The 25,457-nt window shown below is 39.1% G+C and overlaps 1 protein-coding gene across 9 annotated transcripts in view; it reads left to right on the top strand.

Annotated features, from left to right (window-relative positions):
• FOXP2 (forkhead box P2) overlaps positions 1-25,457 on the top strand; it is a 662,372-nt gene that overhangs the window by 490,574 nt on the left and 146,341 nt on the right. The window lies entirely within an intron of this gene.

The following is a 25,457-nucleotide window of genomic DNA, read 5'->3' as shown; positions in this document are numbered from 1 at the left end:
TAAAGAAATATAGTCTTTGGAAAAAATTGAATTTTATTTAATTTAATCATAATCTTACCTCATAGAATCTCGTTACCTTCCATTGTATCTTAATATTTGAAGTGTTTAAACACTAATTTTGGTATTTTAAACTATGTTTTGTGAATACAGACAACCTTTTACTACTAGTTCATTCATGTATCTCTGTGAGGATTTTATACATGCCCAATGTCATGATACAGACATACCTCTGCCCCTGAAAGGGCTTTACCTTAGACCCTAACTAACTGTTCTCCTACACCTCTTAGTGACAGTGTGTTGGCCATTATAACTAAATATAACAAGGGTGACTAGACCAGTGAAAAGAAACACTGAGGAGTCAACCAGAGATATTAGACAAATTACATTTCTCACATTCCCATTCTATTTTAATGCCTTCTTTTCCCTAACAAAAGAAAGGTCGTAAGGCTTTTATGATTTTGTTTCACTTGCCTAACATATATTCAGGGCTTACTTTGTATACCTGGTACTATATTTCTGTTTTCTCATTTCACGAAATAAGAAGCTGAACTTTAGGAAGATTGTCGTTCAGTCGCTCTTTTCCAACTCTTTGTGATCCCATGTACTGCAGCAAGCCAGGCTTCCCTGGCCTTCACCATCTCCCGGAGCTTGCTCAAACTCATGTCCATTGAGTCAGTGATGCCATCCCACCATCTCATCCTCTATCATCCCTTTCTCCTCCTGCTTTCTATCTTTCCAAGCATCAGCATCTTTTTTAATGAGTCAGCGCTTCGCATCAGGTGGCCAAAGTATTGGAGCCTCAGCATCAGTCCTTCCAATGAATATTCAGGATTGATTTCCTTTAGGATTGACTGGTTTGATCTCCTTGCAGTCCAAGGGACTCTCAAGAGTCTTCTCTAACACCACAGTTCAAAAGCATCAATTCTTAGGCGCTCAGCCCTCTTTAGGGTTCAACTCTCACATCCATACATGACTGCTGGAAAAACCATAGCTTTGACTATACAGACCTTGTGGCAAAGTAACGTCTCTGCTTTTTAATATACTGTCTACATTGGTCATAGCTTTTCTTCCAAGGAGCAAGCATCTTTTAATTTCATGGCTTCAGTCACTCTCTGCAGTGATTTTGGAGCCCAAGAAAATAAAGTGCATCACTGTTTGCATTGTTTCTCCCTCTATTTGCTGTGAAGTGATGGGACTGGATGCAACGATCTTAGGTTTTTAAATGTTGACTTTCAAGTCAGCTTTCTCATTCTGCTCTTTCACCTTCATCAAGAGGCTCTTTAGTACCTCTTTGCTTTCTGCCATAAGGATGGTGTCATCTGCATATCTCTGTGGTCATTGATATATCTCTCAGCCATCTTGATTGCAGCTTGTGCTTCATCCAGCCCTGCATTTCACATGATGTACTCTGCATGTTAGTTAAATAAGCAGGAAGACAATATACAGTCTTGACATACACCTTTCCCAATTTTGAACCAGTCTGTTGTTCTATGTCTGGTTCTAACTGTTGGTTCTTGACTGAATACAGGTTTTTCAGAAGACAGGTAAGGTGGTCTGGTATTCCCATCTCTTGACCAATTTTCCAAATTGTTGTGATTCACACAGTCAAAGGCTTTAGCATAGTCAATGAAGCAGAAGTAGATGTTTTTCTCCAATTCTCTTGTTTTTTCAGTGATCCAACAGATGTTGGCAATTTAATCTCTGGTGCCTCTGCCTCTTCTAAATCTGGAACATCTGAAGTTCTTATTTCATGTATTATTGAAGCCTAGCTTGGAGAATTTTGAGTATTACTTTGTTAGAGTGTGAAATGAGCGCGATTCTGTAGAAGTTTGAACATTATTTGCATTGCCTTTCTTTGGGATTGGAATGAAAACTGACCTTTTCCAGTCCTGTGGCCACTGCTGAGTTTTCCAAATTTGCTGGCATAAGGAGTTCAGCACTTTCACAGCATCATCTTTTAGGATTTGAAATAGCTCAAGTGCAATTCCATCACCTTCTCTAGCTTTGTTCATAGTGATGCTTCCTCAGGCCCACTTGACTTTGCATTCCAGGATGTCTGGCTCTAGGTGAATGATCGCACCATCGCGGTTATCTGGGTCATTAAAATCTCTTTTGTACATTTCTTATGTGTATTCTTGTCACCTCTTCTTAATATCTTCTGATTCGGTTATATCCGTACCTTTTTTGTCCTTTATTGTGCCCATCTTTGCATGAAATGTTCCTTTGGTGTCTCTAATTTTCTTGAAGAGATCTCTAGTCTTTCCCATTCTATTGTTCTCTTCTATTTCTCTGCATTGATCACTGAGGAGGGTTTTCTCGTCTCTCCTTGCTATTCTTTGGAACTCTGCATTCATACAGGTATATCTTTCCTTTTCTCCTTTGCCTTTCACTTCACTTCTTTTCTCAGCTATTTGTAAGGCCTCCTCAGACAGCCATTTTGCCTTTTTGCATTTCTTTTTCTTGGGGATAGTTTTGATCACCACCTCCTGTATGGTGTTATGATTCTCCATTCATAGTTTTTTAGGCAGTCTATCAGATCTAATCCCTTGAATCTATTTGTCACTTCTACTATATAATCATAAAGGGTTTGATTTAGGTCATACCTGAATGGTCTAGTTGTTTTCCCTACTTTCTTCAATTTAAGTCTGAATTTGGCAATAAGGAATTCATGATCTGAGGCACAGTCAGCTCCCAGTTTTGTTTTTGCTGACTGTATATAGTTTTGCCATCCTGGCTGCAAAGAATATAATCAGATTTTGGTATTGACCATCTGATTGATAGAGTTAATTCTTATATAGGTTGATAAGGCGTTTGGGGCCTTCACTGAGGAGAAAGGGATCCAGAGTCCCCAAGGAGGAGACAGGGAGCCTGGGCTCTCAAGGAGAAAAGGACAATTTTTTTTTTCTACATTCCTTCATCTTAGTCACATAAGACTTAATTTTCTTTATGCCCAGAGCTAATGATTATACAACAAAACAACTCATCTTGCTCAAGGTATATTTTTCCTTAAGCTCTGTACTAATGATTATATAGGAGAAGGCAATGGCAACCCACTCCAGTACTCTTGCCTGGAAAATCCCATGGACAGAGGAGCCTGGTAGGCTGCAGTCCATGGGGTCGCTAGGGGTCGGACACAACTGACTTCACTTTCACTTTTCACTTTCATGCATTGGAGAAGGAAATGGCAACCCACTCCAGTGTTCTTGCTTGGAGAATCCCAGGGATGGGGGGGCCTGGTGGGCTGCCGTCTATGGGGGTGGCACAGAGTTGGACATGACTGAAGCAACTTAGCAGCAGCAGCAATGATTATATAACAACATTGTATCTTGCTGGAGGACTTGTTTCTCCTTCTTAACAAGAGCCTTTTGAGTAATTTTTTTATCTTAAGAAGTTTGTTGTGGGAGTGGGTCTGGTAAGACCTTTCTATTGTTAGTTTTAATCTTGTTAATTTAAGATGTACATTGTGGGAGTGGGTCTGGTAAAAGTATATAAGGCCTTGACAAGAGTAGTGAACCAGACACTCTCTGTCCCCCTTTCTGATGTCTGTGTCAGAAGCTTTCTCTGTCCTTTTTCATCTAGTAAAACTTCTGCCACACAAAAGCTCTGAGTGATCAAGCCTAGCTCCTGGTCTGAACCTAAATCTTCTTCTTTGGAGACCACAAATCCAACATTGTTCACTGTAAGCTGTAATGGTGATGTCCATGTGTAGAGTCGTCTCTTGTGTTGTTGGAAGAGGGTGTTTGCTGTGACCAGTGCGTTCTCTTGGCAAATCTCTGTTAGCCTTTGCCCTGCTTCATTTGGTATCGCTTGACCTCCTACTTTTGCATTCCAGTCCTCTATGATAAGGAAGACATCTTTTTTTGATGTTAGTTCTAGAAGTTCATGCAGGTCTTCATAAAACCATTCAACTTCAGCTTCTTTGGCATTTTTGGTTGGGGCACAGACTTGGATTACTGTGATACTGAATGGTTAGCCTTGGAAATGAACAGAGATCATTCCATCATTTTTGAGATTGCACCCAGGTACTGCATTTCAGACTCTTTTGTTGACTATGAAGGCTTCTCCATTTCTTCTAGGAATTCTTACCCACAGTAGTAGATGCAATGGTCATCTGCATTAAATTCACTTATTCCGATCCAAATGTTCACTGATTCCTAAAATGTTGATGTTCACTCTTGCCATCTCCTGTTTGACCACTTCCGATTTACCTTGATTCATGGACCTAACATTCCAAGTTTCTATGCAATGTTGTTCTTCACAGCAGCAGACTTTACTTTCACCACCAGACATATCCACACTTGGACATTGTTTCCACTCTGGCTCAGCCTATTCATTCCTTCTGGAGTTATTTCTCCACTCTTTTCCAGTAGCATATTGGACACCTACCAACCTGGGGAGTTCAACTTTCAGTGTAGTATCTTTTTTGTCCTGTCATACTATTCATGGGGTCTTCAAGGCAAGAATACTGAAGTGGTTTCCCATCCATTCTCCAGTGGACCATGTTTTGCCAGAACTCTCCACCATGACCTGTCTGTCTTGGTTGGCCCTACATGGCATGGCTCATAGTTTCATTGAGTTAGACAAGGCTGTGATTCATGTGATCAGTTTGGTTAGTTTTCTGTTATTGTGGTTTTCATTCTGTCTGCCCTCTGATGAATGAGGATAAGAGGCTTGTGGAAGCTTCCTGAATGGAAGGAGTTGCTGTGGAATAAACTGGGTCTTGCTCTGGTGGGCAGGGCCATGCTCAGTGAATCTTTAATTCAATTTTCTGTCAATGGATGGGGCTGTGTTCCCTCCCTGTAGTTCTATGGTAGGGGTAATGGCAGTAATGGCTACCTTCTTCAAAAGGACTTATTCCAGCATGCTGTAGCTCCCAGAAATGTTGTATCCAGTGCCCCTGACTACCGAAACTGCCTCTGCCGAAGACTCCTGGACACTCACAGGCAAGTCTGTCTCAGTCTTTGTGGGCTTTCTGCTCCTTTCTCCTGGGTCCTCGTGCACACAAGGTTTTGTTTGTGTCCTCCAAGAGTCTGTTTCCCCAGTCCTGTGTAAGTTCTGTGATCAAATCCCACTGGCCTCCAAAGTCAAATTCCCTGGGGGTTCTCAGTCCTTATGCCAGATCCCTGGGTTGGGAAATCTGTTGTTGGCCTTAGGGAAGTTAAGTTACATTATAGTGTGAGCTGGAATGTAAATTCAAGTCAGTCTGATTCCAATCCCTTTGCCTCTTATCTTGCCATTAATTTTGATAACATAGCAGCAGCAGTAGCAGCCTCTTAATTGCTGTCTTAAATATCTCAAGTTGTTTTTTTTTTTTAAACAGATCAAAATAAGTAGGATGGCAAATGAGAAAACTGCCATTTTCTTGAAACTCCCCATTGTTTTGAACCCAGGTCAATTTGTGTTTAAGATAAAGTGGTGGCGATGAAGGGAAAGGGTTGGAGGGATGCATGGGGCCTCCCCCATGAAGGGGGTCTTCATCACCACTACCGATAGAAGATTCTACTGGAGTGACTCTGACTTCCTTTATTCCTTTCTCTCCTGCACCTCATCATTCTCATCTGTTGGGAAGCACTGTTAAGAAGGCAGTGGGACATTAGATGTTTATCCAATGACCATGGGGAATAATCTTTTGATATGGAAAAAAAAAAAATGAGTGACAGTCCTGGACCTCTACTCGAGGTTTTCTTGGCATCATGAGAACTTTAATATCAAGTGATAGGAGTTTTTCTGTTAGAGTGTTTTTTTGCTTTCCAATAATTGGTTCTCTTCCTTCAGGTTTCTTCTCTACCTCCCATCAGGGTCAGGAGGGGGAAAGGGTTTATGGGGATTGAATCATAATCAGAGATGCCAACCAGATATGCTTCTGTGTGTGCAGCTTGAAGTCTCTATTCCTCATTAAAGAGTCTCTCATTTATCATTATTGGCAAGAAAAGGAGCTGCCGCTGAGACCAACAGTGGATAAAAAGTAGCTGATCCAAGGGTAGCTGCTGCTTTCCCTGCAGGGATCAGAAAGGGAACTGCCGCATCCTTCAGTCCCCTCATAAATTCCTAGGGATGATCATGGTCTGAATCGTCCCCCCTAAGGAGTAAAGCATACAGTGAAAGAGATGCTGGTACTTTCTGAATTTGGACAAATGAAAGTATGAGGCAGTGTTTGGTTTTGAAACATAATAGGTCCAGCAGTGGCTGTTCAGGCTTCATTCGTTGATTCAAATCCTAGTCCAAAAATGCATTTCCATGGGAACGATCACCAGAAGGTAGTTAAAGGTCTTGCCCATTCCACAAGCTCCTAGGACTTGTAGGTTTAGTGCCTCTATGAAGGCACAATGCCCTCCATAAGCAAAGCAGTGAATGCAACCTTTTGGTTTGTACCATTCACTGCTTTTGATATTTCCAGTGAAGTCGGTAACAGAGACATTTCAGGAGTACTCTGAACAGGAATTTCTTCTGCTTTGATGCTTAAAAGTATATTTAAACTATCAACTAAAGTGAGATTTCTACTAACAAAAAAATTAATAACCTTAGAGATATTTTATATTCCTTTCTGAATAAAAACCCTAAAATAAGTTGAAAGAAGTACAGTACATCTAATGTATTACTGTCTGTTTTTTCCCCCTATTATTAACTGTTTTGTAATAATTTTACTTTTTCAGCAATTGAAATTAACACATAAAATGAAATTTTTAGATTGAGCAGGAAAGCTGTTGCTTTAAAAAAATACCAAATCCCTACCTGGAATCTTTGGGCTCTACTCTTATGTCTATACATTCTTGGACAATGCCTCAAGGTAAAAAACATAGATTTATTCTTTGTTCAGTGTCTCATTTGAAATATTCAGAATATAGACTTACTCAGAGATTGGAAGCTGGTTTAATACATGTGCCAGCCATCCTGAAAGCCATTTCAATAGACTCTGTACCCTGGCATTTGTTTTAGAAATAATTGCATGCAAATGTGGTTTAACATCTGTACTATGTCTCTTAATCCTAACCAGGCATTTTCCATTAGATGTAGTCTGAAAATCACATTAAGAAAAATATATCATCTGTGAAATTATATTCTGAATGCCCCAAATAGCAGAGAAAGGGACAGTATCCAGTTAAATCTAATGTGAAGCATTCCTTTTTTTCCCTCTGAATCCCAAATTTTAAAATGTGTATTTCATTTCTCTCAATGGTGCATTATAAAATTGAACTGACATTTTCTGTTTTCCAAGTTTTTCAACTTAACCACAGAACTTCTGTGAAGATGAAACTATACTGCTATGTAAAATTATATTATTAATTTTTGTTTGTAATATAAAATGCAAATTTATTTTTATACCTTTATGGGATTACAATTCAGATAAGTTAAATTTTAGTACACTGTATTCTTGTAAGCAGAGTTTTCCAAGTGGAATTTTGTTACTAAACTGGCTTTAAATATACTATAATTTATTAATGTGCTTTAAAAAATAGGGAAAGAATATTAAGGAATAAAACATAGGTAGAGTCCTAGGAAAGCAACTGATTGGAAGGAAGAGAAAGGGGAGTTTCAGTTCTTGCCAGCACTGAGATTTATAGGAATATTTTGTGCCCTTCTGCTTTCGTCACAGTTACTACTTCAGGATGTAATACTAAATACCTCAGAAATGTGTATATGTGTTTTAACCCTTCATACAATCCTCCAAGAGAAAGGCAGGAGGTATACACATGTAATGATGAGAAATTTGAAGGCAAAGCCACTCTGCTTTACAGGATTCACTAGGAGCTCTGGCTTCCACTTCTCTGTCTCCATCCCTGCCACCCTCTCTTCACTAGCACTCTTCTCTGACGCTGCTGGACTGTCAGTTTCTCTGAGTGATGCCAAGGGCCCTATACCTTCAAGCCTTCAAAACAGCCTCTGCTTTGGTCTCAGTGCTCTGCACCTTCAACCACCTCACACCTATTTTTATACTAATGTCCATTTATTATCACTTAGTCTAAAATCCTTTTCTATGCACTGTCTGCCAGGTAAGTACCCCTGCTCTATGCTCCCATAAAAACCTGTGCATCCATCTGTCATAGTACTTATTATGATACCCATCACTAGTAGTTTGTCTTCCCAATTTGTCTATAAACTCTTTGGATTAGGGACTCCTACTTAACCTGGCATCCCAATTCTTAACATAGAAAGTAGTTTTCTGCAGTATCCAGCAGAAGTGAGAAGAATCCCACCCAAAATTTAGATGTCAAGGCTTATGACACTCCACACAAGAGGAGAATTTGAGAGAAATTTAATTATTCCCATGGGAGACTCTGGGGGAGAACTGGTAGGGTTCTCACAGGGTACACATAGGTCAAGGCTGGCTTGGGCCAGGAAAGGGTGTAGACTGGGTCTGTGTAATGTCTCTGGGTTATGCTGGAGCAAAGATACCTTGAGCAGGTATTTTAAATTTCCCTTCAGTGGCCAGTAAGGGGCCACACACACAAGGTTTCTGTGCAGAGGGGGCCACAGGGGAAAGGGAGGTTGAAGCCTAAAAAGAAGTCAATAGTCAAAAAAGTGGGGTAAGACCCTGTATTGTAAATGACATTATCTTGATGGTCATTAAGTCTGTGGTGAATAAAATACTGAGCAAACCTACAGTGAGTCAGTAGCGTTTCAACCAACAGGTGGATTTGAGTGCCTGTGTGTCCTGTGCACCATCCACTGCTCAATGCTTTCTCATTCCATTGAAAGTTGTTTTACCCTGGCCTGTTTCTTACCCTCTATTGCCTCACCTACCCTCCTTAAGGCAATGAGAGACATCTATATTTTCTTTTGAGTGCAACATATAAAACTGAAAACTAAGGACTGTTATTCTTACATGAGCATAAATCCTTCTGCCTAACTTCTGTATACCCGGGGGGACAATCCCATGCATAGAATCCATCTGTTTTATCTATTAAGAAGAAAGCTGAGTGCCAAAGAATTGATGCTTTTGAACTGCGGTGTTGGGGAAGACTCTTGAGAGTCCCTTGGACTGCAAGGAGATCCAACCAGTCCATTCTAAAGGAGATCAGTCCTGGGTGTTCTTTGGAAGGAATGATGCTAAAGCTGAAATTCCAGTACTTTGGCCACCTCATGCAAAGAGTTGACTCATTGGAAAAGACCCTGATCCTGGGAGGGATTGGGGGCAGGAGGAGAAGGGGATGACAGAGGATGAGATGGCTGGATGGCATCACCGACTCGATGGACGTGAGTTTGAGTGAACTCTGGGAGTTGGTGATGGACAGGGAGGCCTGGCGTGCTGCAATTCATGGGGTCTCAAAGAGTCGGACATGACTGAGCAACTGAACTGAACTCAACTGAGTTTCTGTATAACTTTAAAGTTGTCTTCCATTCTCCAAATGATCAGGAGATCCAGCTCCTGTTTCTTTTCGTTTTTTTTTTTTTTTTTAGAAGAGCTTAAAATATTCTCTTGAACACAGCAAATAAGTATACAACAAGTATAACAAAAATAAAATATTCTACCAATACTCTGCAGGAGTATCTTATGCCAGAGGTGTCTGTTGACTGCTATCTATATCGCCACTTAAAAATGTAATAACTACATCACTTGTAGGAGCAACACCTCAGGTAACTTTTGTTTTTCACTGACTTTAGCTGCATGAAAGATACTTGATTAACATCCCTGGAGATTCAGGTTGTCTGTGGAGTCAGCGAACAGGTGTGATGGTAATTTGGTCACAAAGTCGTGTCTGACTCTTGCGATCCCATGGACTGTAGCCTGCCAGGCTCTTCTGTGCATGGGATTTTCCAGGCAAGATTACTGGAGTGGATTGCCATTTCCTTCTCCAGGGGATCTTCCTGAGCTACAGATCAAACCCATGTCTCAGGAATCAAACCCAGGTCTCCTGCATTGCAGGCAGATTCTTTACCGACTGATCTATGAGGGAAGCCCAACAGGTAGGTCTTATTCTTCTCACTGACCATGTTGGGTCATCTCCCCTGTCCTTGAGCTCAGCCTCACCTCTGGAGACAGCTGGGCTCTGTGGATGAGAAATATCCATATCTTTTCTATTCTTAGCTCCTCTGCTGATGTTTATAACAAGGGTGCCAGTTATGATGACAGCTCTCTGAGGTGAATAAGAAGGGGATTGATGAAAACTGGGGCAAAAAATATGACTTTGACAGTGTTATATTCTGTAATATTTGTTAATTCTGTAGTACTTTTATGATGTGAAATGGAGATCACATCTTATTTTAGGAATGCCAAGGATTTAATTGATTTACATTAAGTACTTTAAAATCACAAATCCTCCAAATATCTGATATCTGTATTGAGACAGTAACCATCATGAAACTTTGTTAGTGTTCATCTACACTTAAAAAAAAAAAAAGAAAGAAAGAAAGAGAGAAATAATTTCCTATCTGTTGAATGAGGAAAAGCGAATGAGTATATAATCTTTGTGTCAAGTGCTCAATCATGTCAGACTGTTTGCAACCCCATGGATTGTAGCCTGCCAGGCCCCTCTGTCCATGGAATTTTTAGGCAAGAATACTGAAATGGGTTGCCATTTCTTTCCGCAGGGGATCTTCCTGTCCCAGGGATCGAACCCATGTCTCCTGCATTTGCAGGTGGGTTCTTTACTACTGTGCCACCTAGGAAGCCCATATAATCTTAAATTATGATAAAAATAAAACTCCTAATGTCCGTCAATAATCAATACTTTTTAAAAAATGCCTGTGTTGATACGTTTTGATTTAACCTAATGTTTTATTTTTCCATTTTTATATATTGTACTATGCTTTGCAAAATAGAAAGTTTGATTACATAAGCTGCAATTTTAAGGAAAGGAAAGGATGTATTTATAAAACTAACATTATGATGGCAATTTATGATTACTTCACTTAATTTTGCAAATAGTAAATATAAGGTGGCTAAGATCATGATTTTCAGCCTTATCTTTTGTTATTTTCCCTGAAAATGGATTGTAACCTAAAATTTGCTCCAAAACTTAACTTAAAAGCTATCAAAGTTTAATCCTAATTTTAACAGTGAGATTATAGATTGAAATATTTCAAAGTATTCTTGTTAACTTGTATCTCTGATTTCAAGTCACAGAAATGCAAGTGAAATTTTAAAAAGTGGGATCTAATCAAAGATACAGAATTGGTTACAAATACCAGGAAAATCTCAGCAAAAATGTGGTTACAGAAAGGACAGGAAGCAAAAGCAAGATCATTGGGCAGGCTCTGTGGGGTCCCAGCATTAGGTTGGATGAATTCCTGTTTATTATCCTCAAGAATCAGTTACTGGGAGAGAGAATCTAATGGTCTGTTTTACCACCCACTTACCCTTGAACCAGTCCTACCAGTCTGCATATGGTGATTGGGGGTTGAGGGGAGGGTGTTGCAGAATGGGGATGATCCCCAAGAAAAACTTTCATGTTATTAACAAAAAGAGGAATAGATGCCTAGTAGGCAAAATCAACCGGAGAAGGCAATGGCACCCCACTCCAGTACTCTTGCCTGGAAAATCCCATGGATGGAGGAGCCTGGTAGGCTGCATGCAGTCCATGGGGTTGCTAAGAGTCGGACACGACTGAGCGACTTCACTTTGTTTTCACTTTCATTCACTTTGTTTTCACTTTCATGCATTGGAGAAGGAAATGGCAACCTACTCCAGTGTTCTTGCCTGGAGAATCCCAGGGACGGGGCATCCTGGTGGGCTGCCATCTATGGGGTCGCACAGAGTCAGACACGACTGAAGCGACTTAGCAGCAGCAGCAGCATCAGGCAAAATCAACAGATTTCCTCTGTAATAACTGAGCTGATTTGCTACAGGATTGTAGCATGATCTTGACAATACTTTTTTTTCCTCAAAGAATTCTGCTCTATAAATGCTGAGGAAACACAGGACAATAGAGCATTATAAGTAAATAGCACCTAGCAACACATTATTCACTAGTGTACAGGTATGCCTCAATCTATGCAGTGTATATGTTCCTAAAGATTATATAAAAATCAAATTTCTCTTTTCTACTTAAATATAATCTTAATTCCCTTTTTTTATTACTTAAGTAAAGAGTAATCCCTAATGTAATCCCATAAATTTGGATTCTCATGTTGAATTTGTTACTGGTGAATGGTATGATTTGGCATGTTTAGAAAGAAAGTATACTACTTTTTAAAAGTTTACACTGATCCATGAAGAAAACAAGCATTAAATTGAAGCTTTTAATAATCAGTACTTTCAATAATATTCTCTAAGCCCTTGGACCAATATTTCAAAACCAATTTGAGTTAGTAGACCTAACAACTTCACATTCTGATTGTAAGCACTGTTCCTTTTTGTCATTTCTTGCACCTCACCACCACGTCTATCCACATCCGCACCTTCCTGACACAACTATATCCCATGATTAATGGTGACCTTAAAGATACTCTCCCTATTTTGTATTGTCACTCTGATTTTGCTCCTCATCCTTCAAACTATGGCTTTTCTTACTCCACCGTGTGTGTACTCAGTCGTTCAATCATGTCTGACTCTTGGTGACCCCATGGGCTGCAGCCCACCAGGTTCCTCTGTCCATAGGATTTCCCAGGCAAGAATACTAGAGTGTGTTGCCATTTCCTACTCCAGGGAATCTTCCCAACCCAGGGATCAAACCCAGGTCTTCTGCATCTCCTGCACTGGCAGGCAGATTCTTTACCACTGAGACGCCTAGGAACTCCCAAGAAAACTACTGAATATTCCTACAGAAAATCTCAGTATCAGGCAGTATTGAGTCCGCAAGTTCAGCTTAGCCTTCATCACTGTTTATCAGTTGTTTCTAAACTCCTTATCCCCGAACCCCCCACACATACACACACACATGTGTGCACACACATCAGCTTCGGATCTTCACTGTCCCCTTCAAACTCCTACATCTCACACTGAGCCCCTATTCTTTTCATCTTCTAATTTGGAAAGAAAATTTAGAGGCCACCAGGCAAGCTGTCCTGCTTCCTCTCTCATCTCCACTCCTAAGATAAATATTGGCACCTCTCCTTAGGCTCTTTTGTATCACAGTGAGGTCTTCTCTACAAGGACAACTTCTTTTTTTATATATGATACTTGCCCTGCCCAGCCTTTCCTATGACCTGTGTTGTCAGCTTCACAACTGCTTTCCTGTATCTTCAGTCTCCTGATTTTCTATGAGTCTCCCTGTCTTTAAAAACCAAACATTGACAAAACCATATCTTACTTGAACCTTTGTTTTATGTCAGAATATCTTCTTAGCCTTATCCTTTTCTTCATCCTTTAAATTTTGGAAAGAATTGTTTACCCTTCAACTTCCATTTCTTCTTTAACATATTATATTTCTGTCCCCTTCTTATTCTGAAATTATTTTTTTGAGTAGCACTGATAACCTCAGAGTGTTGTATTCAAGACCAAGTCTTATCCTACTTGACCTTGTTAGAATATTTGGGATATTTTTCACCACTCCTTTATCTTTTGCTGACTTCCCTCACCAAAAATATGAGAGAAGTCCCTCCCTCTGTTCATATATTTTTCTTTTCACTTATTATATCAGTTATTATATTTATCATTATCATTACCAAGGTGCCTGAGTGCCACCCTAGCCTAATTAAATCAGAGGCTCAGGGCAGTAGAACCCAGCATCAGTCTTTACTTGAAGCTAACCAGATGGCATTGTAGAGGAGACAGGGATCAAGACCATTCCCATGGAAAAGAAATGCAAAAAAGCAAAATGGCTGTCTGGGGAGGCCTTACAAATAGCTGTGAAAAGAAGAGAAGCGAAAAGCAAAGGAGAAAAAGAAAGATACAAACATCTGAATGCAGAGTTCCAAAGAATAGCAAGAAGTGAAGAAAGCCTTCTTCAGCGATCAGTGCAAAGAAATAGAGGAAAAAAACAGAATGGGAAAGACTAGGGATCTCTTCAAGAAAATCAGAGATACCAAAGGAACATTTCATGCAAAGATGGGCTCGATAAAGGACAGAAATGGTATGGACCCAACAGAAGCAGAAGATATTAAGAAGAGATGGCAAGAATACATAGAAGAACTGTACAAAAAGGAGCTTCACGACCCAGATATTCACGATGGTGTGATCACTGACCTAGAGCCAGACATCCTGGAATGTGAAGTCAAGTGGGCCTTAGAAAGCATCACTATGACCAAAGCTAGTGGAGGTGATGGAATTCCAGTTGAGCTATTTCAAATCCTAAAAGATGATGCTGTGAAAGTGCTTCACTCAATATGCCAGCAAATTTGGAAAACTCAGCAGTGGCCACAGGACTGGAAAAGGTCAGTTTTCATTCCAATCCCCAAAAAAGGCAATGCCAAAGAATGCTCAAACTACCGCACAATTGCACTCATCTCACACACTAATAAAGTAATACTCAAAATTCTCCAAGCCAGGCTTCAGCAATATGTGAACCGTGAACTTCCTGATGTTCAAGCTGGTTTTAGAAAAGGCAGAGGAACCGGAGATCAAATTGCCAACATCCGCTGGATCATTGAAAAAGCAAGAGAGTTCCAGAAAAACATCTATTTCTGCTTTATTGACTATGCCAAAGCCTTTGACTGTGTGGACTACAAGAAACTGGAAAATTCTTCAAGAGATGGGAATACCAGACCACCTGATCTGCCTCTTGAGAAATTTGTATGCAGGTCAGGAAGCAAGAGTTAGAACTGGACATGGAACAACAGACTGGTTCCAAATAGGAAAAGGAGTTCATCAAGGCTGTATATTGTCACCCTGTTTATTTAACTTCTATGCAGAGTACATCATGAGAAACGCTGGACTGGAAGAAACACAAGCTGGAATCAAGATTGCCGGGAAAAATATCAATAACCTGAGATATGCAGATGACACCACCCTTATGGCAGAAAGTGAAGAGGAACTAAAAGCCTCTTGATGAAAGTGAAAGTGGAGAGTGAAAAAGTTGGCTTAAAGCTCAACATTCAGAAAACGAAGATCATGGCATCTGGTCCCATCACTTCATGGGAAATAGATGGGGAAACAGTGGTAACAGTGTCAGACTTTATTTTTGGGGGCTCCAAAATCACTGCAGATGGTGACTGCAGCATGAAATTAAAAGACATTTACTCCTTGGAAGGAAAGTTATGACCAACCTAGATAGCATATTCAAAAGCAGAAACAGTGTTTTGCCAACAAAGGTTCATCTAGTCAAAGCTATGGTTTTTCCAGTGATCATGTATGGATGTGAGAGTTGGACTGTGAAGAAGGCTGAGCGCCAAAGAATTGATGCTTTTGAACTGTGGTGTTGGAGAAGACTCTTGAGAGTCCCTTGGACTGCAAGGAGATCCAACCAGTCCATTCTGAAGGAGATCAGCCCTGGGATTTCTTTGGAAGGAATGATGCTAAAGCTGAAACTCCAATACTTTGGCCACCTTGTGCGAAGAGTTGACTCATTGGAAAAGACTCTGATGCTGGGAGGGATTGGGGGCAAGAGGAGAAGGGGACAACAGAGGATGAGATGGCTGGATGGCATCACTGACTCGATGGACGTGAGTCTGAGTGAACTCCGGGAGTTGGTGATGGACAGGGAGGCCTGGCATGCTGCGATTCATGGGGTCGCAAAGAGTCAGACACGACTGATCAACTGATCTGATCTGATCTGAACCAGATGGCCTTAGCACATGGCACAAACATGGTCCACTGGAGAAGGGAATGGCAAACCACTTCAGTATTCTTGCCTTGAGAACCCCATGAACAGTATGAAAAGGCAAAAAGATAGGACACTGAATGATGAACTCTCCAGGTCGGTAGGTGCCCTATATGCTACTGGAGATCAGTGGAGCAATAATTCCAGAAAGAATGAAGAGATGACGCCAAAGCAAAAACAACACCCAGTTGTGGATGTGACTGGTGATGGAAGTAAAGTCCGATGCTGTAAAGAGGAATATTGCATGGGAACCTGGAATGTTAGGTCCATGAATCAAGGTAAATTGAAATTGGTCAAACAGGAGATGGCCAGAGTGAACGTCAACATTTTAGGAATCAGTGAAATAAAATGGACTGGAATGGGTGAATTTAACTCAGATGACCATTATATCTACTACTGTGGGCAAGAATCCCTTAGAAGAAATGGAGTAGCCATCACAGTCAACAAAAGAATCCTAAATGCAGTACTTGGATGCAATCTCAAAAATGACAGAATGATCTCTATTAATTTCCAAGGCAAACCATTCAATATCACAGTAATCCAAGTCTATGGATTTGGTGGCTCAGATGGTAAAGCATCTGCCTACAATGCAGGAGACCCGGGTTCAATCCCTGGGTCAGGAAGATCTCCTGGAGAAGGAAATGGCAAGCCAGTCCAGTATTCTTGCCTGGAAAATCCCATGGACAAAGGAGTCTGGTAGGCTATAGTCCATGGAGTCACAGAGTTGGACATGACTGAGTGACTTCACTTTAACCCAAGTCTATTCCCCGACCCGTAATGCTGAAGAATCTGAAGTTGAATGGTTCTATGAAGACCTACAAGACCTTATAGAACTAACACCCAAAAATGATGTCCTTTTTATTATAGGGGACTGGAATGCAGAAGTAGCAAGTCAAGAAATACCTGGAGTAACAGGCAAATTTGGCCTTGGAGTACAGAATGAAGCAGAGCAAAAGCTAATAGAGTTTTGCCAAGAGAACACACTGGTCATAGCAAACACACTCAAAGATTCTACCGCTGCACATGACCAGGTGGTCAATACAGAAATCTGATTGATTATATTCTTTGCAGCCAAAGATGGAGAAGTTCTATACAGTCAGCAAAAACAAGACTAGGAGCTGACTATGGCTCAGATGATGAACTCCTTATTGCCAAATTCAGACTTAAATTGAAGAAAGTAGGGAAAACCACTAGACCATACAGGTATGACCTAAATCAAATCCCTTATGATTATACAGTGGAGGTGACAGAGTATTAGAGCTGATAGACAGAGTGCCTAATGAACCATGGATGGAGGTTCGTGACACTGTACAGGAGGCAGGGATCAAGACCATCCTCAAGAAAAAGAAATCAAAAAAGGATCAACGATTGTCTGAGGAGGTCTTACAAATAGCTTTGAAAGGAAGAGAAGCAAAAGGCAAAGGGGAAATGGTAAGATATACCTATCTGAATGCAGAATTCCAAAGAATAGCAAGGAGAAATAAGAAAGCCTTCCTCAGTGATCAACGCAGAGAAATAGAGGAAAACAGTAGAATGGGAAAGACTAGAGATCTCTTCAAGATTTTAGAGATACCAAGGGAACATTTCATGAAAAGATGGGCACAAAATAAAGGACAGAATGATATGGACCCAACAGAAGAAGATGATATTAGAAGAGGCGTCAAGAATACACAGAAGAACTGTACAAAAAGATCTTCATGACCCAGATAATCACGATGGTGTGATCACTCACCTAGAGCCAGACATCCTGGAATGCGAAGCCAAGTGGGCCTTAGGAAGCATCACTAAGAACAAAGCTAGCAGAGGTGATGGAATTCCAGTTGAGCTATTTAAAATCCTAAAATATGATGCTGTGAAAGTGCTTCACTCAATATGCCAGCAAATTTGGAAAACTCTGCAGTGGCCACAGGACTGGAAAAGGTCAGTTTTCATTCCAATCCCAAAGAAAGGTAATGCAAAAGAATGCTCAAACTACCACAAAATTGCACTCATCTCACATGCTAGCAAAGTAATGCTCAAAATACTCCAAGCCAGGCTGCAACAGTATGTTCACCTTGAACTTCCAAAAGTTCAAGCTGGATTTAAAACAGGCAGAGGTGCCATAGATCAAATTGCCAACATCTGTTTGATCATTGAAAAAGCAAGAGAGTTCCAGAAAAACACCTACTTTTGCTTTGTTGACTATGCCAAAGCCTTTAACTGTGTGGATCATAACAAACTGTAGAAATTTCTGAAAGAGATGGAATACCAGACCACCTGACCTGCCTCTTGAAAAATCTGTATGCAGATCAGGAAGCAACAATTAGAACTGGACATGGAACAACAGACTAATCCTTTCCCTAATCCGGAAAGGATTACATCAAGGCTCTATATTGTCACCATGCTTATTTAACCTATATGCAGAGTACATCATGAAAAATGCTGGACTGGATGAAGCACTAACTGGAATCAGGCTTGCCGGGAGAAATATCAATATCCTCAGATATGCAGATGACACCACCCTTATGGTAGAAAGCAAAGAAGAACTAAAGAGCCTCTTGATGAAAGTGAAAGAGAGTGAAAAAGTTGACTGAAAACTCAACATTCAGAAAACTAAGATCATGGCATCCAGTCCTATCACTTCATGGCAAATTGATGGGGAAGCATTGGAAACAGTGAGAGACTATATTTTTGGGCTCCAAAATCACTGCAGGTGGTGACTGCAGCCATGAAATTAAATGATGCATTCTCCTTGGAAGAAAAGCTATGCCCAACCTAGACTGCCTATTAAAAAGCAGAGAGATTTACCAACTTTACCAGCAAAGGTCTGTCTAGTTAAACCTATGTTTTTTTCCAGTAGTCATGTATGGATGCTAAAGTTGGAATATAAAAAAAAGCCGAACACTGAAGCATTGATGCTTTTGAACTGTGGTGTTGGAGAAGACTCTTGAGAGTCCCTTTGACTGCAAGAGATCCAACCAGTCCATCCTAAAGAAATCAATCCTGAATATTCATTGGAAGGACTGATGCTGAAGCTGAAACTCCAATTCTTTGGCCACCTAATGCTAAGGACTGATTCATTTGAAAAGACCCTGATGCTGGCAAAGATTGATGGTGGGGGGAGAAGGGGTCAACAGAGGATAAGATGGTTAGTTGGCATCACCAACTCAATGGACATGAGTTTGAGTAAACTCTGGGAGTTGGTGATGAACAGTGAGGCCTGGCGTGCTATAGTCCATGGTTTCTCAGAGTTGGGCACGACTAGTTGACTGAACTGAACCGAACTGAGAACGACCTCCTTAGAAGATCTCAGTGACAACACATCCACTCACTGCTTGCGTAAGATCTCAGACCTCCCTGAACTTAAAGCTTATACTATACTCAAATATTTGCTGTAAATAGCTACCTGCATATCCTGCAGTCACCTCCAATGTAGTATTTCCAAATGAAGCAAATCCTCTTAATTTTTGTTTTATTTTGTTGTCTTGTGTCCTCTTAACTTTCTGGTGACATCACAATTACTTCCAGTGTCCTTCACTCTTTCATTCTGTCACTCAGATAATTTTCAAATCAGAAGTTAGCCTCTTCTCAAAATGAGTACTGTTTTCTCACTTTGACTGCTCTTGATTTGGTCCACACCATAATTAACTTTCCAGTAAATCTCTGGGCATCTTAGGCCACCATCTATCAGGTCCCAGTTCTAGTCTAAGCCCACACCCTCAGGCTTTTGGAATGTCTCCTTAAAAGAAAATCTGCTCTTCCCTTTACCTCAGGGGATGATAGAAATTCTCTTTGTCTTATGTGCAGAACTTTCCATAGTCTGAGTTTACCAGTCTTCTCTCTCATCCTCTCTCCCTATCCATCTCACATTTGAGCCACACCCACATGATCACATTTGTCAAGTGCAATTCTAAGTCTTTTAGATTATCTCTTTCTTCCTTTCCAGGTCTTTCTTTTTCAAGTAATAAAGTTCTCATTCTTAATACATTCTTTCAATATAGTGGAACTGTTCTTTTTATGTCTTAGTACATTTCTCTCTAATGTTGAGTCTCAGTGTGGGATCCATGGGTAGATTCAGGAGGTCAATGAACATGAATGGAAGAAAAAGTATTCTCATTTTCATTTCTAATTAAAACTTAATATTTTATTCTATTACAAATGTAGGTAACAAACCACAGGAAGATTGGCATTGTCTGTGACCTTGTTTTACAGTGTCATAAAAAAATATGAGAGATGTTTTCATATTACATTACAGCTGGCAAAAATATCTAGAAGTATTAGTTATGCTTATTACTACTTAAAATTATAGTGTCTATTAACCTGACATTATGTCTTATTATGTAATGTATTCACAAATAAGCACATTGATTAATATTTGCAAACCCAGCTTTTTAAATATTTTGATAATTGAATTTTGATATAACTGATTTCCTTCCTAACTTCTTATATTTTATTTTATATAATTAAATTTTCTTTCTGAGGAAATTTGTCAGATTGGCAAATTTCTGAGGAAATTTGTCAGATTGGCAAAGAGGTTCAAGATGCCAATATCACACTTAGTTGTATCCTAGTTTACAAGGCTATTCTTCCCACTCTCCTCTGGAACCAGAGATGATTTTCTTTTATTTTTATATCTACATAGATAATGTAGCTTATAGCACATAGTAGGTTCTTAAGTATTGAATGACTGAATAATAGAATAAGAGAGTGAAAACTTACCTGTCATACAAGTATCTTGAACACAGAAGACAGTATTTCTCCAAGTGTAATCATGGGAGCTCTAAATCACAGTTCTCAAGACACTTGAAAAATGCATACTCATGGATTTGGAATCTGATTGTCTAGAATTTTTGAATCTAGATGTCTAACCTTGAATTCTTAATTATTACAGTTTATCCAGACATTATTTACATGCTAAAGTTTGAGAATCTGTAGGTTTCATGATGCACAGCAGCCTTAAAAAAATAAATAAAAGCATGACCTTTGTAAATATTATCACCCCCCTGGGCTTTATTTTCCTTCTCTGCAAAGTGGTTCTTTAATGGCTGTACTGTATTCTCCTCGCTATATCATATAGGTTTTGTAGTCAGTACCACAGAAGGAAATAAGATAGTCTTACTGCTTGTTGAGAATGAAGAGTCTTCAGGCGTGTGCTCATATTGGTTTGGTTCTCCAGGGTGTGTTGTCCTTCTACTCACTGACTGATTTCAAATGATACACCTCCTACTCTGATCCACTGATCTTATGAAATACTCACAGTGTTTCCCAGGCAGTAGTTCTCTTTTCTTCACCTCCTCTGTCAAAGCTGGGCAGATTTTAATCTGTTTTTCAGAGATGGGCAGATTCAAACACAATATTTTGAATTTGCAAAGCCAACATGTATCATCCTGGTACAACCCTGGCCACACTGTCCTTTGGATAACTTCTCTCAGATTTGATGAATGTATTAAAAACAGACAACCAAACCAACAAACAGAACAGTCAGAGTAGAGGAAAGGCCACTCAACCATTTAATTTTATTCTTGTTTCATATTAGGTCAGGAGGGTCCACAATTCTTGACTGGACAAAGACTTTTTAAAAAAAATGTTTGCACCTTTAAAATGTAGATCATTATTCCATTCATATATCATTTTGTCCCAAATTTTATAAGACACTAAATTTGTAAACATATTAAAGAAAAATTTTATCCCATTTTCAGCCAACCTCAAAAAATTATAATTTAAAAATATGTTCAATGTTCCTCACAGCACTGTTTATAATAGCCAGGACATGGAAGCAACCTAGCTGTCCATCAGCAGATGAATGGATAAGAAAGCTGTGGTACATATACACAATGGAATATTACTCAGCCATTAAAAAGAATACATTTGAATCAGTTCTAATGAGGTGGATGAAACTGGAGCCTATTATACAGAGTGAAGTAAGCCAGAAAGAAAAACACCAATACAGTATACTAACGTATATATAGGGAATTTAGAAAGATGGTAACAATAACCCTGTATACGAGGCAGCAAAAGAGACACTGATGTATAGAACAGTCTTTTGGACTCTGTGGGAGAGGGAGAGGGTGGGATGATTTGGGAGAATGGCATTGAAACATGTATAATATCATATATGAAATGAGTTGCCAGTCCAGGTTCGATGCACGATACTGGATGCTTGGGGCTGGTGCACTGGGACGACCCAGAGGGATGGTATGGGGAGGGAGGAGGGAGGAGGGTTCAGGATGGGGAACATGTGTATACCTGTGGCAGATTCATGTTGATATATGGCAAAACCAATACAATATTGTAAAGTTAAAAAATAAAATAAAAAAAAGAAAAAGAAAGCTACCATAAAAAAAAAGTATGTTCATTTGTTAGGAAAGATCAACTTATAATACTTTCCCGTTTTTCTATGAAAAATATACCATCATCAACTTTGTAGAAATTATATTATTTCTTAAAAGTCACTTAACTTTGTCACTGAATGCAAACACTCTCATATTAACTTTTTGCTTTGCCACACCAGGTTTCTAAGGAGAAACAAATATTTTTTTTAATAGTGATTATTTTTTTCTTTCTTTTTTTTTTTTTTAATTAATTTTATTTTATTTTTAAACTTTACATAATTGTATTAGTTTTGGAAGATACTTTGATTTATATCATAAAGTCTAATAGTAATGGAAAGTTATTTGAATGCAGATAGAATGTCTTGGGAAATTTTGCATCCTTTACAGTGTTTTCTATATACAGTAGAATTTTAATAATTTTTTATTTGAAAAAAATTGAATGTTCTGAAGCAATAATGATAGCTAATAAATAGTAATAAGTACATAACTAAGAGACATTAAGCATATGGATACTAGCGGTGTTCTAAGTACTTTGTAAATCAGTGTATTTAATGACCTTAGAACCTTGTTATTTACTATTCCCTTTCTGGACAGAAAGGTATGCATATGTGCTAAGTGTGCTTCAAAGTCATGTCCGACTCTTTGCAACCCTAAGGACAACAGCCTGCCAGGCTCCTCTGTCCTCAGGGATCTCCAGGCAAGAATACTGGAGTGGGTTGCCATGTCCTTCTCCGGAGGATCTTCCTGACTCAGGGATCAAACCAGCATCTCTATGTCTCCTGCATTGGCAGACATGTTCTTTACTACTAGAGCCACCTGGAAGCTGGACAGAGAGGAAGGAGAGCTAAGTAACTTACTCAAGGTCACACTCCTAATAAGTGTTGAGTCAGGACCTGAACCCTAGAAGACTGTCTCCAGACCCAGTGCTCTCATTTCCAACACAGAACAATTTACTCTTTATTGTTTTAACGGAAAATTGCAATGATCCATATTTAATGGAAGAATAGATTCCCTCTGAAGTTAATGTTGAAAGCCCATTCCAGTACATTGTCATGGCCTTTTCACTCTTAAAATGTTCTTTGGTGCTTATCTGAAACAGATGCAAACACTTAAAACATCCATTCATATTGTGTTTCCCTGTGATTTGCTGGATCATGTCAGGTTGCCTCCAATGACTGTATGATTTCATTTGCCTTGCTACCCTTTTACAGACCTGCAACCTCATGGATCTGTTCAAGCATAGTTGGTTGGAGGTTGATTAGCATCTCTTGCCAACATTCTGTCTCCTTCTGTTGTAGAGAGCTCTAGGACAGCCAGGAGAAGCTTGGTGGGTTTTTTCAAAGCAGTTTCTTCAACCAAGCTTTTTGGCAAGACGTGATGATGGGCTAATGGCAGTGCAGTTTACTCGCACATCCTTTTAACTCCTGGAGTTACTAATTGGGAGTTACTTAAAAGACTTGACCTTTTAAACGGTTTACTTTTTTCCAAGGTATTGTTCTTCAGTAAACATAAGATTAAGTTGACTTTCTCTTTTTACAAATTTTGATTTTTGACTTTTTATTGCTTGTTCAACTCTCTTGATTGTTTAAACTTATAATTTTGCATGCAAAATGACTGCACAGAAGTGTCACTGCAAGTCCATACTGTGGGACAGTCCTATCTCTTTTATCTCCAAGGATAGATTAATGACAGTATCATTTTTATTTGCTGTATTTTTATCTCCAGCAACAGGAATGATTTGGCACTGTCAGCTGATGATTGCTTTGGTTAAACAAAGTTTTGGATTAACAAAAATATGCAATGGCTTCAGAAGGTCCTTTAGAATTTTGTTTGTCAAAGTTACCTCAGTGGTTATTGGTTGAAATCATATTGTGTAAATTTTTGAGACACAATTAAAGAAGATATGTTTGGATTATACTTAGATTTACTGAAATTACATTTATGAGTCATTTGAGCTGAGAATGGAGAAAATTCTCACAGTGATGCTTCAGGCTGCTCTCAACCCATAACTGCAATCTGTAGAAGTAGCAAAAATCTCCCTCTTACAATGAAATCCTTCAGTTAATTTTGGCACCTATATTCTTTAAATGGTGCCTACACCATTTTATTCCATAGCATCTTTTGTGTATTTTTATCAATATACTTGTATCTGGTCTGGAAATGTCCTGTTTTTTAGTCATCTCTAAATCTTCCCTCAGAGCTTGTGATTGGGATGGCAAACCTCCAGCACCCAACATGTTTTGTCTGTGTTGGAGACACAAAGTACAATATTTAAGTTGAGTGCTCTTGAAAGAGCTTAAGGTGATGTTGCTTACTTATGGAATTTCATTTTCAGCACTAAATATAAATAGTGTTGAGGTACTTTTGGAGTTCTAACCATTTTTGGTTTTAGGTAGACAAATGTCGATCTGAGCATTTTTTGTTAGTTGGTTCATTTCTGTGGTATGGAGTAGCATTTCTTTTTTTTTTTTTTTTTAATTTTCAGATGTGTATGACCTTGTTAAATAGCAGTCCAAAAATCATGTGGCTTGTTTTGATTTTAACCAAAGTTACAGCTGCCTAACTGTAAAGCAGTCAGTTTCTCTTATTATGACTAGTTCTTCAACTTGTACTGTTTTAAATTGCCTGCAATTAGCATATTTCAACCTTATTTTTAGGTTTAAATTGCAGTGTGAGAGTGTACTCTCCTCTTAGCTAATTAGTGCTATCAAGGAACAGTAGGTTACCTCATTAGTACCATGTGCATTTAATTAAAGAACAGAAAATTGGAGTTAACCTCATAGTTAATATTTTCACAGAGTGCTACAATGCCAACACCTTCAATTGGAGTCACACCCCTGTGTATCTAATTATTCACTGGTGCCAAATAAGGTTAGCAAGGGTACTACAAGGCTGTTGACAAAATAATTTAGATGAAAACGTGTTTGTTGGATTCTGACAGCAAAATATAACTTGAACATATTTTCCTCATCTGCCAGTGTCAGGTGACATACTTCTTCATAGGAAACTGGAGGAGAAGAATATTTGGGAAGCCATTTTTGTTTTTTTCTGTTTGAATTAAGGTTGCTCTTATCTTGAAAAAAAAATGACACATAGTCATGTAAAGCATATACAATCCGTTTCTTAAACAGAGTCCCTGAACTTCAGAGATGTATTTGAAAAGAATTATTTATAAGATGTAATATTTACATGCATCAAACCACTACAAATACTCCTTGACACCCCTACCACATTCCTCCTTGCTTTTCTTCTCTTCTGATATACTTATAATTTCCCTTGTGTATCTTACGAATGGGGATCATCCTTTCATATCATACATGAAGTCTAAGGATGTGTTGTCACATGGTCTATTCAAATGCAGTGTAATCCTTTTGCCCTTCAGACAAAATCTTTTGAAATGTCTAATACTACTTAGGTAAAAAATGACATTTCATGTCATTTATCAATAAATAATCACTTTACTTTTACAGATAAAATTGCAAACCGTTCATTTGAGTATATAGAGTAG

The sequence above is a fragment of the Bos taurus genome, chromosome 4 (genome assembly GCF_002263795.3).
Source record: "Bos taurus isolate L1 Dominette 01449 registration number 42190680 breed Hereford chromosome 4, ARS-UCD2.0, whole genome shotgun sequence".
Lineage (NCBI taxonomy): Eukaryota > Metazoa > Chordata > Mammalia > Artiodactyla > Bovidae > Bos > Bos taurus.
The sequence above is the reverse complement of the archived record's forward strand: the minus strand, read 5'-3'. Positions and strand labels throughout refer to the sequence as shown.